The sequence below is a fragment of the Amblyomma mixtum genome, chromosome 3 (assembly GCF_055824585.1).
Source record: "Amblyomma mixtum isolate Tamu chromosome 3, ASM5582458v1, whole genome shotgun sequence".
NCBI lineage: Eukaryota > Metazoa > Arthropoda > Arachnida > Ixodida > Ixodidae > Amblyomma > Amblyomma mixtum.
In genome coordinates this window covers 200,728,185-200,740,694 of record NC_143014.1, presented here as the reverse complement: position 1 = coordinate 200,740,694, position 12,510 = coordinate 200,728,185, and the positions used below count along the sequence as shown (strand labels likewise).

General features: G+C 42.2%; 1 long non-coding RNA gene across 2 annotated transcripts; it reads left to right on the top strand.

Annotated features, from left to right (window-relative positions):
• The first annotated feature begins 220 nt into the window (after positions 1 to 220).
• LOC149353289 (uncharacterized) lies at positions 221 to 10,983 on the top strand. Of its 2 annotated transcripts, XR_016290952.1 has the most exons (5): positions 221 to 452; positions 809 to 931; positions 4,030 to 4,181; positions 7,840 to 7,960; positions 10,739 to 10,983. It is a non-coding gene; the product is annotated as an uncharacterized LOC149353289 (long non-coding RNA). The 2 variants fall into 2 exon arrangements; XR_016290951.1 differs by having other exon boundaries at positions 809 to 4,181.
• The last annotated feature ends 1,527 nt before the right edge of the window (positions 10,984 to 12,510 follow it).

The window sequence follows — 12,510 nt, the reverse complement described above, 5'->3', positions numbered from 1 at the left end:
GCTCTTGTGGTAACAACGCTCATGAAACGAAAAGAAAATTTTAATATGTAAAACCATTCAAGTTGTCAGCTAAAAAAGCTACGGTAAAATTAAATACGTCTGATATGTTTTCAAGGTGGTGCGCTTTTGCGGTGTCAGCGACGTAAGCATGGATGCGAATACGAGAATGATGCTATGAATTTCCCGTGCAGCTCTGCCAGCCACCACCGTAGCTTTGGAAATGGCATCGTGCTCGGCTTTTTGCGCGGCCAACTTGCCCGCATGAATTTTACTTCCTCCGTGCACACATGCTTGGTGAGGTGAACGGTGGTCGGTGCGAACAGTTTGAAGTTTAATCGACTGAAAATTGCTCAAGGAAAGTCAGCGGCATTCATTTTTATTGTTTCTGTGCATCGCGAGTGACTGGCGGCAGCCACACGGCATCGTCTCCGGTTTGGTGAACTTGTGAGAAGGTGAGCAATTAATTTTGTTCTCAGATTTTGAAAGCGGTTTTTTGTTTCTATTGTAACCCTGTGTCTCGTCGCATGTTATGTTCACGGTAACATCAGCACAACGTGCATGCGCTTTCTGTCTCTATTTGAAGTAACATTGGTCGATCAGCGTAAACTTTTGGATTCAATTAAGCACAGGCTGTCCATATTGGTAGTGCGTGTCGAATGTGCTTTGAGATCATTCTGCGCTCGAGATGGTCTTCTGATAATTTATTTATTACCAGGTATGGTCTAGAGATTTGGAACCGTTCATTCCACTGCAACAGTGCTGAAAAGCTGTTTTGTGTTCATGCATCTGCTGTCCTTAAACTTTTCAGTAATCATTCGCGTGGTTCCTTTGGATCTGGACAACCGGCTACTGTTGCTAGGGACGCCTCGCAGCAGAGCCCTTGGGGACGCCCAGTGGGTCAGCTGTTTGTCCAGGTGCCAAGTTACCAAAGGTACCATTCCAGACTTTTTTTTTTCTGTCCATCAACCTCATATTGCTTGCAAAAATTACAGTATGTAATTAGGCACTAAAAAAATTGGTAACTTATACACATTTCAGGACAGTTGAGAGAAATGCAATTAAAATTGGTTTTTGAGGAAAGGAAATGGGGCAGTAACTGTCTCACTTCTCTCGGTGGATTCCTGAACCTAAGGGAAGGAATAAACGAGGGAGTCTAGAGAGAAATGCACATGCAGCATCAGTATTCTCTCTGTAGACTTTTCAAAACCTGGATTCATTCCTTCTAGGACAGTGCCAAGCAGTAGGTGAACTGCACACAATTCTGTTTTCCTCTGGTGCAAAGTAAAGAGTGAAAATTTTATAAGACAAGTCTCTACCCTGTTTCATTCTCACTGCATTTTCTCAAAGCATAGTATGAAATGCTGTATTTCTTATACCCTGGTTTGCTTTACTTTGAGCGGTAGGTATTGACAATGAACATCAAGGCAACTCCACTCTCATTGCTTGTTGCTGCTTTTAGGTTTCCTCCATGATTTTCTCTTTGCTCAGTCCTGGCCTTAACATATTTTCTTCTGCTGCTTAGCTTCGAACTATTGGCTAGGTTACATGGTTCTGCTACTTCTATGTTCACTGTGAGGTTTGAGAGCTTGTTGCTGTGTTCTTTTTTTATAAGCATCTTTGTCTTCTCGAGGCTGATTGGCAGTCCGGAACAGGGACCACATGCATTGTTTATGTTAAGATGACGACATGATAGCCTAACACATCGTATCGTTGCCATTCGAGCCCCCTGTGTACTTGCTTTGTTGCACTGGGAGCAAAAAAGTTTAGTGGAAGTCGCAATGAGGCGCACTTTTGTTTAGACTAGTGGCAACGGTGTACTGTTGCGTTGCAGTAAAGTGCTCCCACCTGTTGCGCACGAGTATTTAGATGGCTGTTAAATACTACTATCAAGGATTTAGCCATTGTGATGTCGCAGGTCTGTTGTGTAGGATTTCAGATCATTGTCTTGCACTGTCCCTGAAGCCTGTTGTTTGTCAGTCACGCCACTATGCTGTTGTATTTCTGTCCAGTGTAAAAAATATTTTCTGTGATTATGCTAAACGCACAGGTTCATGGGGACGTAAATATTTTGTGTCGCTTCAACCGGGTAATGGTTCAGAATGAACACATGCAAAAACACATACTGTTAAAAGCCTTGGCTTGTGTAACCCAAGTGTGAGGAGAATACTATTATGGCAGGGATTCTTGCATTGCAACCTTTTAAATTACTTTTTTCTAAAAAGAATGACGTGAGGTTTCATGAGTTACAGCTCTCTTTCATTGCTTGCTCAGAGAAAGCATTGTAAGTAAGCAGTAGTCGCTTTTTTCTATTGTTCAAGTAGCAGCATCAGCATGCCTCATCATTTTTGTCTTGAATGATTGAAGGTGCTTTCAGAGCATTGTTTTCTTTTTTTCTTGTTGTTTATTCAGCATGCAATATTGTGTCTATAGATTGCTCTTTAGCATTATTTTGCGTTCTCCCAAGCAAATTTTAGGCGACCAAATTCAGAAGCACCCTGTATTGGCCTTACATGCTCGCTATTAATGCAGAAGTAATTATATGCCGCACTAAACACCAAATCTACATCCTTCAAAGTGGGTCTAGAAGCTTGTCTCCAGACTCTTGCCTTCAAGGAGTTCTTACACGTTTCACATATCTGCTTGGTGTTGGAAGTGACAGCCTCGACTGATAATGATATGCATTAGACACACATTATGCATTTACAGTTAGGACGGAACGAAATGCGAACATACATGTGCAGTACTTTTCTAATTTGCAGCGAGGTATACATTTAGAAAGGGTTCATATATGTGTATTAGGTAGATCTCTTAACCTGAAACAGGAATCAGGCTAGCTGCATACTCAAGCTGAAATCACACAGGTGAAATATTTTGCCGTGTTCATAGGCATTGTTTGCATTTCATTCCAGCCTGATTGTGCACTACTGCCATAGCAGGTACCCTATCTAAATGAGACACTCTCTTGTGGCAAATCATGCGCATATGTTTTAGACACGTGTGTGAAGAAATGTGCAGCTACAAACATTGCATACTTGGTTATTCATAATGCTTTTTTTGTCATGTGCATAGAACAATGTTAAGCTACATTGCTTGCTTTGTTGTTACTACTTCTATTTTTCCGCTAATATTAAACTACATATTAATCTCAAAGACCCGATGTTCAACTGAATGATCCTTCGGTGTACCACTAGGAAGGCAAAAGCATCACGCCTAGGGCTCATTCACCGCCCTTCATCCCTGTTTTGGTTTCAGTCGGTCAGTTATGCTATTAATGAATGTAATCACTTTATAGCACAAGTATATATGAAAATATATTTTGGGCTAAATGAGGTTAACAAGTTATCCACTCTGCACAATGGTATGGTTGGTCTTGTACGTCTTTACTTGGGTGTTAATGTTTCTTTTGTGGTTGCTGTCTAAATAACTTTGCCTGCCTATTGTATCATAAGTCCTTTTATGCCTGTCTTCCTTCCTACTGGCTCTCTCCCTTTTCAATCATTCCTTTTTCCTTTAAACTGGCGATTGGTCACAAGCCTGCTGTGGGAATGGCAGCTGGCACTAGGCCCCTTTTTTTTCATTGAACCTGCACTGCTAATATTAACACTAATAGTACTGTATCAGTATTTATGTGATACTGCATTTTTTGTTATGCATAATAGTTGGCTAAGCCAATGGTAGCAGTGTTGAATATCACAATATATCATGCATATATCTTGCATGCTATATCAGTATCAGTTTATTCACTTTGGATGAAGGTTATACAAACAGGGTGATAAAAGCATCTGGGCCCTTAGCAAGCTGCTAGTTCGGGCCCATGCAATAAGTGCACAAAATAGCTTACCCAGGCGTCAGCATAAGAAAAAAAAGTGTACATTTTATATGAATAGAAGATGTTACACAAAACTATATCAGTATATTCACTATTACACTACCCTCAATTTCTTTCAGCTTGGCCGTTTGGCTGTAGATATTTTGTGCTACTTTCCTAGTTAGTCCACTCAAACTAAAACTTTGCGTTCTGTGTTGCAGGTAGAATCTACAATGAATGCCGCACTGTGTCTTGTAAGCAGGAGCGGTGTTAATGGAGCCATGAACTTTTCTTGCGGATGACTGGCGTTGGCCTTATTATGCACTGAACCTCAAGTGTGAAGAGGAAAATGTTGTGTTGGATTTCTGCAGAGGTGAGACATCATGGTGAATCTACCAGTGTTAAAGACGAGACAAGAGACAAGACAGTCGCTGAGTCGCGGCCAAAGTTTATAGAAGTGAATAGGGAATACATGAAGAACCCAAGCAACACCACAAACCATACAATTACAGATAAGCATACATGACAACATGAGTCAATGCCCCTGAACATTCCCCTGATCGAGATAGTCCAACTCATTGCGTGTTAGTGCGATAGACAACACACTTGCACATTAGTCACCGAGTCGTAAGGTGTGTCTAGCCTCAATAATCTACCATTTAATTTTATCTGAATTTACTGCCAAAATGTGTGCTGCCAAAAGGAAAGGGTAGCAGCCTTCACATCCCTTGCAATATACAGAAAAGTTAGAACCCCTACCCTCTTGTGCTGTTGTAATCTTACATTGATACACCTTCCAGTTTGACCTATATAGACCCGACCACAAGATATAGTGTCTGATACCATGTTCATTTTACAAGGTATATATGCATTTCACTCCACATGTGTACTTTTCTCTAGCCACATTCACAGAACTATTCTTAACAATTTTACATATTTTAAACAGCTTATTAGGTGCAAAGAAAATTGCTTTTCCATCATACCTTCTGGCCGCATTTTTCTATTTGTGCGACAATTTATGTACGTTCGGTAACACAACCGGTCTTTTGGCATCTCGCTGTCTGGCCCCGGCCTGATTGCGCCGGTCGCCGTGAAAAGCTTTCGGCTTCTTTAACAATTTATTGTATGCTCTTGGAATAACATGGTTAGGAAATCCGGCGTTCATTAACCTAAAATGTGCTCTTGGAAACTAGTCGTCATGCTGTGAAAGCATGACTTCACCAATTCTGAGCCCAGGCTTGACAGTCCAATGCTATCTTTCACTAGCTTGTAATAGCCAACCTGTGTCCAAGTAGCAGCTTAACACTCCTGGGTGAATATTACCAGCACACATGGTGTGTGCAGATCATCAAGGTAAGGTCCAGAAACCGCAGCTCTTTTTGTGGCGACATTTGCTCCAAGGTAAACCTAAGACAAAGGCCTTGCTCCTTAAACAGCTTGAGAATATGTTCACGTCCCAAATTATCAGAACCTTTGCAAAAGACCAGAAAATCATCAACATAGCAAAAGATTTTTTCCCCAGTCCATGCAAGTCCTTGACACTCATTCTATCCACCCTACTTAAAATATCTCTTAGCACAAGGCCCATCTTCGAACCAGATTTTTGAACACATACCACACTACAATACTCTACAACCATGCTCTTAAAATAAATGCTATTCACTAGCATGCTCTTCAGATAAATTTCAGAAAAGGGTTCTTGCAAAATTTTGTCTGGTTATTTGCAAAAGCATCTGTCTACTTCGCAGCGTGGTTGAGTATCTGAAGAATGGCAATCCAGCGGATTGTCTGGCGGTTAGTGTCGATGTAGAACTATTTTATTCCATCCCGTATGAGGACCTTATGAAAAGCTTGTGAATGTGTATATCGGAGCACAATGATGAGCTTGTGTTTAGGAACAGGTGCGTAATAGTCTTTTTTTTTGGACTTACCTACTTTTATTTGAAGAGCATGTTTCTGGAGTATGGCTGTGCGGCATATGTTCAAAAGTCCAGTATATGTATCGATTGAATGCCTCTGTGCTAAGTAATATTCTCTTAAGCAGGGTGGATGGAGTGATTGCCAAGAACTTGCATGGGCTGGGGGAAAATCTTTCACTGCGTCTGATTTGCTGGTCTTTTACAAAAGGTTGCGATAGTGTGGGACCTGTGCATATTGTCAAGTTGTTTAAGGAGCAAGGCCTTTCTTTGTCTTAGGTTTTCCTTAGAGGAAATGTCCCATCAAAAAGAGCTGCGGTTTCTGGGCTTCACCTTGATGTTCTGCACATGCCATGTATGCTGCCGATATTCACCCAGGAGTGTCAAGCAGCTACTTGACTATTGGCCGAACCATTCTACACTAGTGAAAGATAGCATTGTATCATCTAGGCTAGGCTCGGTAGATGAATTGATGCTTTCACAGCATGACAAGTGGTCTCCAAGAGCAGATTTTAAGGCTTACGAAAGCATTATTCCCCAACCATGCTATTGCAGGAGTGTGTGATAAATTGTTAAAGCTGAGCGTATAAGATTGACCAAGTTGGTCAGACATGCTAAAGGTAAGAATGGCGCAGCATCATGTAACGAGGACAGCAGGAGAGCACACACGCATTAGTGCCAACCTTGTAGCGGATACAGAATCCAAGAGCGTGTGATTGACATTCAGTGTTGGCAGTCAAGGATCGGGCTCATTCAATCTTGAATGTTCAAATCAGTGTTTTCTCATTTCCTTGACTGTCAGTGCTTATTGTCAAGCACGTGCTCTTGGATTCTGTATCCGCTCCAAGGTTGGCACTTGTGTGTGTGCTTGCTGTCCTGCTGTCCTTATTACTTGATGCTGCACCATTCTTCTCTTTAGCATGTTAAAGCTAAAACCCCTTCACAGGGATTGGCAGGATACGGCCGGGGCCAGCCTCGAGATGCCAAAAGATCGACTGTGTTACTGTACATACGTAGATTGTCGCACAATTTGAAAAATGTGGTCAGAAGTTATGACGCAGAAATGGTGCTCTTGGCCCCTAATAAGTTGTCTACAATCTGTAAAATTAAGAATAAATTTATGAATTTGGTCCGGGAAAAGCATATGTGCCTTGTAAAATGTATGTGGTGTATTGGATACTGTTATCTTGGGGTTGGGTTTATGTTGGTCAAACTCGAAGGTGTGTGAATGTAAGACTACGGGAACACAAGAGATATTTGGATATTGGTAGGGGTTCTAACTTATCTTACATCGCAAGGAATGTGAAGGCTGCTAGCCATTCCTTTTGGCAACACTCACTTTGGCGATACATTTGGAGCAGATTAACCGGAAAATTATCGAGGCTAGACACATCTTATGACTCGGTGACAAATCTGTGAGTGTGCTGTCCATCGTGTTAATATGCGACGAGTTGGACTATCTAGATGAGAGGAAAGTTAAGGGCGATCTTTTACTCATGTTGTGGTATAGCTTATCTGTAACTGTGTGGTTTGTGGTGTTGTTTGGCTTTTCTCTGTACTCCCTGTTTACTTCAATAAACTTCAATTGCGAGTCAGCGCCTGCTTTGTCTCCTTTCTTGTCATTGTCTCGTGCTGGTAGGTTCACGTACTTGCAGAGTAGATTCACTGAATTGTATACTTGCAGAGGCTTGTGAAGAAAAACCAGAGGAATTTTCTTTCCTTTGTCTGGAATGGAAGTTAAAAATTTTTTTTCGCATAGCTAGATGTTTGCAGCATGAAATTCCATTCTGGAAGGGTAAACCCACTAAATTGTACATTTTGTGTGCAAGGGTACTGATGCTTGCATGAAACTGAAAACATTCGTCCAGGCTATCTGGCTAGCTTCCTTGTTCCTTGTGCCCAGATTTTTTTAAACAATACTTTGTCAGATTTATTTTGACCAGAATTTTGTAACATGTTAATTACACCACATTTTGTGATCATATACAACAAAATTAAAAACATGATGGTCACTGGTGTATGGTTTAGTCTGGGGTAGAATGATGCGAAGTACCTAGTATATAGTAAAATTTAATATTACTAGTCTAACACAAACAAAATTGCTCTTTTTTTTAGTGGAAAATTTTGCCACCAGAGTCGGAGCGGCATGGCATGATGAAGACTTGGACAGTATGCATTCCAAAGTACCTGTATTCATCTCGGCACAAGAACTTGCGCACAGTGCTTCAAACAGTTGGTGAGTACCTTGGTGCTGTGCTTCTGCTTAAATGGATAGGTAGATATTTTGTTTTAAATGTGCCTGAACAGCCAATTGGCCGAAACGAGTGCACACTAAGTCAATACAAATACCATGACGTGAACAGACATAATACAGAAATATGGTCACAAATACGATGATAATAATAGTAAAGAAAAACAAGCATTATGAAATAAACAATGAAAACAGCAAATTAGGCAAATGTTTCTGTGTCATAAAAAGTTGAATTGTATTATTTGCAAATAAGTCATTGGTGAAATGGCATGCATGTCAGGATAAAATCTATCATAGTATTTGGTGGTTTTTCCCTGAGGCACACGAAATCGCAGTGACATCAATAACTGCTCACAGTCAATAGAGCCAAGCACAACTTTATGTAGAAAATGCATGTCACGCGTGAGTCACCTGTCATAAAGAGTAGACATACCAAGGTCTACTAGAAGAAAGTCGGTAGTCTTAGAAACGACAGCGCTCAATATATCTATCACAAAGGATGCATACAGTCTTCCGCTGAACATTTTCGATTTCATTGCCAGAGGTAACAGAGGCACTATTCCAAGCTACTGATGCAAACTCGGGACCTGGCATCACGAGAGCACAGCAGCCAAATTATGTTTTTAATCTGAATAAGAGTGTGTATCTGAAAGTTTGAGCAAAAATTGAGTAGCATTTAGATATTCTTGCACGAAATAACACTGTTAAAATTGGTTATAAATGATTTTTCTCACATGTACGCTTATGTGCTGAATATAGTAAGCATGGCTTGCGACCTGAGTGCCTCCAATATATGAAAACCCAGTGTAGCACATTCAGGCTTCATGGAGTGGAGAATGAAGGCAGTAATAAATTTAAGAACAGAAAACACAGGACCAGGAAGCTGACCGAACACACTGACACTCGGTGCATGAAGGGCATTATGGAGTTGCCTGTCATGTCGTGCAAGATGGAGGTCGCACAGAAAGATGTTAAACATGAGTCGATGCAGATACCTGCTGTCATTACGTAGTACTCACTGCAGAACTCAGCAAGCAAAAAGCAAAGGTAACAGCTGAGCATGGCCAGACTCTTGTGCTTTCCTCCGCAAGCAATCTGGAAGCGCAACTCTTCGAAGTCTTTTATGCTTTCGCTCGACATATACATCATCACTGCATGCGTCGAGGAAAAGTACATACCCTTGATGTCAAGTGACAGAGCACTCACAGGGCCCAGTAACAGCTCACTTAGGTGTTCTGATGCATCTACAGGGCACCTCATGAGAGATTCTTAGGCTTCAGAGCACTCAATCTACAGGGCGCTTCATGAGAAATTCTTAGGCTTCAGAACACTCAGCCCTTGCAGAAATTCTTTCAGAGTTTGTTGCCACATGGAACTCTTCGTAATAATGACCCTAAAAGCGAGCCTTCCTTTAGTGTCACACAAAAAAAAGGCCTAGGACATGGGTCTTTTTTGCTCCTTCATTAGAACCAAAATGTTTACGAGCGAGATCTTTCACAGATTTGGAATGATTTCGCGAAATGTCAAAGAGAAGACTGAAGCTGTGCGAAGCAATACCAGCAACAGCCATGCCGCGGTGGCTCAGTGGTTACGGCGCTCGGCTGCTGACCCGAAAGACGCGGGTTCGATCCCGGCCGCGGCGGCCAAATTTCGATGGAGGAGAAATTCTAGAGGCCCGTGTGCTGTGGGATGTGAGTGCACGTTAAAAAACCCCAGGTGGTCGAAATTTCCGGAGCCCTTCAACACGGCATCCCTCATAGCCCGAGTTGCTTTGGGACGTTAAACCCTAATAACCAAACCAAACAATACCAGTTACAAACACATCACATCTGTTGAAGAAGCTGAAAGATTCATGCCTTCATCCTTTTTCTACATCAGACACATGACGACACTTTGTCTTCCTGGGCCATCATTTTAAAAAGGTTAACATAGCAGCAGCCTTCGGTTAAATTTCTGCTAAGAGCCCTTTGTGGAAACTTAAGCATCTGTTCCTTGTGAGGCACACTGCAGAGATATTTGAATACCTTAGTGAGCTGCAACCAGCACCTGTGACTGCATTTTCACTGACATCAGAGATTAGTACATTTTCTTGCAGATACTGAGGTAATGGAAACTGACTGAAAGCATAAGGTTTCGGGGAAGTATGCTTCCTGATTGCTTGTGGGCAAGGGCTGGGTAACCACCAATCCAATGGGTACAAGCTTTCTCCTCACCTGGTGCTCGTCTTCTTTAGGGTGAAATGCCTGCCAAATGGTTCATTGCCCCACCGTGAGATGAAGAAAATACCTTGTGCCATGGTGCTCTTTGTCCTCAGATTCCGTCGCGCCATCAAAAATCACAATCATCATCATGCTTGTGGGCAAGTGTCTGGCCTTTTTCAGGTGTTACCAATGTTCCTTGCTCGCTAAGTTGTGCATTGAGTACTATGTAATGAAAAGCATCTGCATTGAATTGTATTTGGCACCCATCCTTAGCTACTTTCTATTTGCACAAAATTGTTGACAACCGTAAAGACTTTCATGCACACAGTGGTGTCCGAGTAAGCGCATTTTGTCTGCTTCTTCCTGGCCCTGTGGTTTTGGCTGTTTACTGTTATGAGAAATGAATTTTAGGCAATGAATCACGTTGGTTTGGTTCTCAGTAAATGGCTTTTGCAAGCTTCTACGAAAGCCGATTGTTCAATAGCAAATGGTTCAAATGTATTTGTGAAATTTATAATAGGTGTTGTGTGGCTACTAAATGAGGATTTTTTTATCTTTTCAGATGAATCCGACAGCAATGTTTAGAGGTACAATCTGTGCAATTTGTCATGAAAATAAAACGTATGTACTTGTACTCAACCAAACACTTGCCACTCTTTCATTCTAAGTTGCATTCTTTGTACGTGTGCTATACATAATATGCATGAAAGTCTTGTACATAATACTTATTTCCTCGGCCTCTGGACTGCTATATCTGCAGTGAACATTCTGGGCAGAAGCTATACACAGATGCATGTGCATGTACTACTGAAAGTATTATCGAGAGCAAAAATAACAGACCCCTGCCAGCGCATGCTGATCTGTGCCAAACTGCATGCAAGCGCCGCTTGACGAAGCACTCCAGATGCCGAGACGAGCGCAGTGGCACGCAATGCATAGCGCTCCTCGAGATGGGCGCACGCCACTGCGCTGCTCTCGGCACTAGGAGCGCTTCGTCAGGCGGTGCTCGCATGCAGTTTGGCGCGGATTGGCACGCGCTGGCAGGGGTCTGTTATTTTTGCTCTCGATAGTACATAATTACAATGCAGATTATTTCCGTTCTAGATCAGATGACTTCCAAATGAACGGAGGAAGTATGCATACACATTACGGGACCTTTAATAAGAACACAACAGAAGCATTCGTTGCAAAGAAACGATTTCATTCTCGTGAATAGCATAGCGTAACTTTCCGTTACCAAGAATGTGACAACCGTCGGACGGAGTCGCTGTATTCATGTTGCGGAACACCCTCCGGCAACGCATTACCAGCGGGTTTCTCTGTACTGTGGAGCATTTTTTTTTACAGTGCAAGACAAACTCTTCCATCTCGTTCCACCCTCCATGCACGAACCCCACTCCGTCACCTGCAGGCCCTAGTGGCTGATCTCTTCCTTTGCTTCTTCTCACAGCCATTCGCACTAACTTCCACAGCTTCTCCCACTCGCTTCTCCGTGGAAATGCTCCGCTCGACGCTAACGCGGAAGGCCAGGCAGCCCTGGTGCACTGATCCAAGCGGGATGCAGACTCCAGAGGGCTGCTGAACTGAGCAGCCCTCTCAGAAGAGAAAGACTCCACCTACTTCCTTCAGTGGAGTTTCTATTACAACTACTTGTATTCTCGCCGTGAAGAACCATCTCATACGCTCATGTAGTCTAGCTCACTAGGATAGGAAGAATGGGAAGACCCCCTCCGTTTTTTTCATCTGTGTTTACAGAAAAAAGTGCTCGAAATAATTCCTTTTTCCCGTTCAAATTTGCAACCGCAGTGGAAGCCAGTAATTTTGGAAATCATGCTCATTAGGAAGTTACTGAACTAAGATGTATAACTTTTTTAATCAGCACATATAGGAAGTGCATGCACCGATACAATAGTGCAAACTGTTCGAAATGGGCGCCGTAATCTTTGCAACACGTCACCAGTGCACGTTGCGTACGTGTGCCCTGAACTCGAGCTCTGTGCATCTCATGCGCTGCGTTACGGTTTTGTGCGGAGAAAAGCATTGCAATGTCTCGTGCCGGGCTATAGAGAGCGACGTTTTCTTCACCTCATAAACTAGTCTGAAATCGTCTCCACAACGGCTAAGAACTCGCCCTTGGCTATAACCGCGAGTCTAAATAAAAAACAGTCAATTTTAGCTGTATTTCTACTTAATTGACGTGATTTTAAAATTACTGACTTCCGCCACTGCTGACATTTTGTTCCTGAAAAAATATTTTGGACCGCATTGGATATCAAATCCATTTTTTTTTTTTCAGAAAAGGAAATGTGCACTGATTGTCTCTCATATCTGTGG